This window comes from Tiliqua scincoides, chromosome 1 (assembly GCF_035046505.1).
Source record: "Tiliqua scincoides isolate rTilSci1 chromosome 1, rTilSci1.hap2, whole genome shotgun sequence".
NCBI lineage: Eukaryota > Metazoa > Chordata > Lepidosauria > Squamata > Scincidae > Tiliqua > Tiliqua scincoides.
In genome coordinates, this window is record NC_089821.1 from 290,218,817 (window position 1) to 290,224,162 (window position 5,346).

At 46.3% G+C, this 5,346-nt stretch overlaps 1 pseudogene; it reads left to right on the forward strand.

Moving 5' to 3' along the window:
• The first annotated feature begins 4,540 nt into the window (after positions 1–4,540).
• Positions 4,541–4,654, forward strand: LOC136638221 (5S ribosomal RNA; annotated as a pseudogene).
• The last annotated feature ends 692 nt before the right edge of the window (positions 4,655–5,346 follow it).

Genomic DNA, 5,346 nt, shown 5'->3' on the forward strand with positions numbered 1-5,346 from the left:
AACTCATTAAAAATAAACAGTACAGAGAAAGGCAATTACTATTAACAAACATCAGCACAAAAACCATAAATAAAAGGCCATTAAAAATTGAAAAATAATTACCCCAATCTTTCATCCGGCCTCACTGTCACTAACACTTGTTGATGCTGACTTATTCAATTTAGTGAGCAGCCGTTGTCAGTTTTGTTCCTTCCATTAAAAATTTAACCTCCTGTATCTCTAACCATAAAGAGGGGTTGAAGGTTTCCAACTGTTTTCTACAAATGCTGACAGAGCACATTCAGCCTTGCTCATCAAAATGGCAGTTTCATTCATTGGTCTGAGCTTCTCCTATGATCACAGGACACCTAGAAAGGTCTTGGAGATTACAAGTGGGTTTCTTCTTGGGGAGGAGGAATGCAGAGTGTGAATCCCTCTTTGCAAGACAGATTTTGACATTCAAAATGGGGCAATCGGACTTGCGACCCGTTTTCACACCCGCATGATCACTTTGGTTCTCTGAACATGAAAGGATGCATTGAGCAATCCAGCGATATAAAATGGCCTGTTTTCACTCAGCCTTAAATGTCAAAAGTCAAATGTTGCTTCTATGTTGCTACCCTTTGTGAATATCTGGATGACTAAACCAGAGATGAGGAATACTTGTGAGATAAAATGCTACAGACAGAGTGGGAATGAAAATGCATGGCTTCTAATTTTAATTATTGTTGTATATTTTGCAGAACTCCAGAAGTGTGCTTCCAGAAGAACCATATATGATCCTTTAAGTTCTGTTCCAGTGAACATATTCAATGAAGTGGAATATCGGAATCAGAAAAGGAATCCAAAAGAAGTAGATTGAAGAAGCATCTCTTCTTTGAACAGAACTGCCTGTTAAAACTGAAATGAAGTAAAAATTTTGGGGTTTCCAGCTATAATATCTTAGGGATCTTGACAGCAATCAAAAACATTCCAATACAACTAGATGAATTTTAGGGAAGGAATCCCTTCTTCTTTCCCAAGGTGACCTTTGATTGCACATAAAGTGAAATTCAAAGTGAAGATGGAGGTTTCTCCTCAGACAAAACATCTGACAAATTTTAAGCAAAGACAAAACTGTTTTGATAAGAGTAATGCAATTTCTCAGAGGGTTTCACAGATCTGTAGTCCTGAAAGACAAAACGGTGGAGCTATTTCCTCAACACAAAGTGAAACCAAAACACTCTTGTGGAAATGCTTTTAGATTCCTCCAGGTCAAACTGTGACTTTTGTGGCTAAGTGAGGATTTGAACCCAGGTCCAACATATTAACTGCTATGCCAAACTGGCTGTCTGATCTTGCCATTCCTGAATCCTGCCCTTAAAGGCACACAGATGGAACTCTGGTAGGTGGACCTATTTATGTGAGGCAAACAAAGGACTGGCTTGCAATCTCAACAGCAGCAGGTGAAACAGCCCAGATAAACTGGAACCAGCACTAGCTCACCATCATCATAGAATAAGTGCAGAATAGGTTGATGTCAATGAACATGGTTAGCCAGTTAGCAATTATGCATGCTTTCATGGTGCTCAGTAAGCATACCCTATGTCAGTGGTTCTCAAACTGGTGGATTGTGACCCACCAGTTTGTGTAATGCTTCCCCCATCCCTTTAAGGGGCGGGGGAAGGGGAGGGAGGCAGCAACACGACCCCCAGGATCACGTCGTTAAGGGGAGGCGAGGGGGGTGCTTTCCACTTACTTTGAACAATGTAGGGCTGCAGCAGGCTGCAGGAGGTGCGGGAAGCTCCCCGACTCTTGGAATCTTCAGTAAAAGTGGGCACAAAACACTTCCGTTTTGCAGGAGGTGCTTTGCGCCCACTTTTACTGCAGATTCCAAGAGTCAGGGAGCACTGTGGAGGGCTGCACGGGGCTCCCTGCACCTCCTGCAGCCTGCTGCAGCCCTACATCATTCAAAGTAAGTAGAAAGCACCCCCCTCGCCCTCCTTAGTGACACAATCCTGGAGAGTGCGTCGCTGCCCTAGCCCCTCCCCTGCAAGAACTTACCGAGGGAGTAAAGCTCCCTCAAAGTTTGAGAAACGCTGCCCTTTGTGCATGTGCACCATGCCTTCATTCTTACTTTGTGGCAGCGACAAGGAAGGGAGCCAAGAGACTTTCCCCACTTACAGCCCAATCCTGAGCTGCCCAGCGCCCAGAGGAGCAGGGCGCCCAAACAGCCACTGCTGCATCCAGTGGCTGCCAGGCCAAAGGAACATTCATCCCCTTCCTCCAGGTAAGGGGGAAGGCCTCACAATGGGACTACTCAAATCTGCACCAGCTATTTAGCTGGTACAGAGTAGAGCAACCCTGTGTTGGGTCGAGAGGCCCAACATGGGGTTCTGAACCTGGTGGAGCAGAGCTCTGCTAGTCCCACTCCCTCCCCTTGCCCCCACCTTCTCCCTGCCCCAGAATGCCTTCCCTCCCACCCTGCTTATCTCTCTGCCACCTGGAGCAAGGGACTATCTCCAGGTGGCATGCGACAGGCCTCCAGTTGGTGCTACCTCAACACGGACTGGTACTGAGATGGCACCAGCGTTGACCTGGTGGTGAATCTCATAGGTGTGCCTTACGGCATGTTTGCAACACTCAGTGCCAGTGGAGGGCTGGCTCTGAGAGGTCTGAATTGGGCCCTTAATTAACCTACAGAGTGGTGGGTGTTTCCTACAAGAAAATACCCACTGGGGCACCCTAACAGGGGTGACCAGCACTAGCTGCACCAGCCTTGTGATGCCTCTGCCCATGGGTCTTTCTCTGACATCCCTGAATAACCCTCTGGAGAAGACTGGAGGCCCAGTCCTATCCAGATATCCAGTTCTGGTACAGCCATGACAATGGGGTGTGCACTGCATCCTGCGGTGGGGGGGGGGGGCAGTCATGGCGGCCTCCTCAAGTGAAGGGAACATTTGTTCCCTTACTTTGGGGCTGTATTATGGTTCCATCAGTGCTGGAAAGTTGGGTTGGATTGGGCTCTGGGTATTTGAGAGCACTCTGCTAGCATCCTGCGCTGACTCATGCAGTTGTGGTCTGAGGCAGAAAGAAGCACCTGGAAGCTCAACCTGTTTTGAAAAATATCTGTCTTAAGAGAAATGAACTTCTGAGGTACTGGAATTGAAGCCAGCGGATTAGTTCAAGAATCAGGGGAATATTCCAATTCAGTTACAAACACTCAGCCATTGTAACAGCATGAATAACCTGAAGGGGAGGGGGCAAATCCTACTATCCCTTTGGTGAAATGTGATTCAGTATTTCAACTGACTTGGCTCTTTTGAGTCCCTCTTTTGTGTTTTCTTTGATAGGCTGGCGAAAAAGAAGTGACTTCAAGGCTTTGGAAACAGCTTTTGCTCTCCGATGAAATCCACTGAACTGGTTTTAAATAGTCTCCTCGGTATACCCAGAGGTATACACAAAATTACCAGTAGCCTTTTGACAGTATTCATGTCTGAAGGACAGGAAGGGATCCCGAGGTAAACCTTTGTTTCTCTCCTGTTTGTGCTCAAAGGCACATGAATAATGGAGCATTCTTTTCACACACATACAGTATCAGGATTATACATGCCAGAAAATGGTTCCCCAACATAGGGCAAGAGGCATAGTAGGAGCATGGGACAAGATGTTATGAGCTCAGGATGCAAATGAAGAGGTGGGGGGGGGCAATAGAGGAAAAGAATTAGGGCTATGTTATTATTTGCTGATGAAAATTAGGGGCATTACAAAAGAGTTTTGAGGAAGGCTCAAAGTATTTCCTCACAGCCCTCTGCATGGTACTTTTTCATTGTTCATGGCTAATTAATTTACAGTGCAAGCCTACATATGTCTAGTCAGAAGTAAGACTGGGTGTATTCAATAGGGCTTAGTCCCGAGAGTGTGTGTTCTATTACAGCCTTAAAATATCCCCACCCTGCCTTTTCATCCCATAAGGTAGTGTTCTTCAGCCTGTTGGGACCCCAAAGGGGTTGTGGGAGTCATGGCAAACTTTCAAAGCCTGTGCAAGTGAGGGCTTGGATCCAATCTGATAATGGTGCTGCTACCTTCTTGCTATAATCCTGCACAGTCTCTTCTTGCTGTCTTGCCCTGCAGTTTCTAAGGCTGGCCCTGTTTGGGCTGCTACTTTACAGTTATTTATTTATTTGGGTCACAACACAAAAAATGTTGAAGACCACTGCCATAAGGGACTCCCATGGCATCCATAGCTCTTGTTTCCTCTCTCTGCTGCTATTTTAGCTCCATTGTCCCCTAGTTGTCTTCCTTACTCCTTTCCTGGACTGTTTGTGTCCTGGTCAAATCCATCCCTGTCTCTGGCATCCCTGGACATTGACGTTTGATTTTTTGTATTCTGGTTAGTTGCATCTCATTATAACTGGGCAACAAACATACTATAACTGGGCAGCAAACACCATGTTATATAAGCTAAACCTCTTATCCTAACCTAAACCCTATCTTTGCATTTCAAAAATTAAAAAGTACACCTAATATAAATATACTTGCCCTGAGACACAAATGTCCAGGGCTAAAAAAGGGCACAGGCACCAACTGTTACCTTGCACATGCCCGATCTCGTCTGATCTCGGAAGCTAAGCAGGGTCAGGCCTGGTTAGTACTTGGATGGGAGACCGCCTGGGAATACCGGGTGCTGTAGGCTTCTACCATAGTCTTTCGAGACTGAAGGTTGCCAACCAACCAAAAAAGGGCACAACTGTCCAGGGATGCCAATGACAGGGATGGTTTTGGTTGGAACACAGTTGTCTAGGATGCAACCGTCCTGTCTCTGCTACGTGGCATAAAACCAGTTCAGAGGGAGGGTAAGAAGCACTGGTCTCATTCGGAATAAGCATTTGAAATGAAGTCCCACTAGGAACATTCCTGTACCTGTTTGCAACCCAATGGTCCCCAATCATGTGGGAAGGCCACATGCTGCCAACAGCACACCACGGATTGTTGGCAGTGAGGGCAGATCAGGGCAGGATGCCAATCAGGGATGGGACAGGGTGGTTCTATGCGGCAATGGTGCACACCATATCTGAAACCCCTAGCTGCCCTGGATACTCCCCCCCTCAAAAGGTTCCATAAAGCTATGCCTGTAAAAGAGCTGGCATAGCTTTGAGGAGTCCCATAGGGAACCTGTCAGTGACTGAGGATATAAGTAAAAAAAAAATATTTTCTTAACTTTTCTGGATGGCCTTGTCCCCAGCTAGGCCACAGGATGCAGCAGGCACTATGTCAGTGCCCTTGCCCCTGATAGGATTGGGGCACTGTGTATGTGTGTAAGTATAAGTATACTGTAAGTATGTGTGACTGAAATGATCTCATATACCTCCCCTGTTTCTTCCTGCC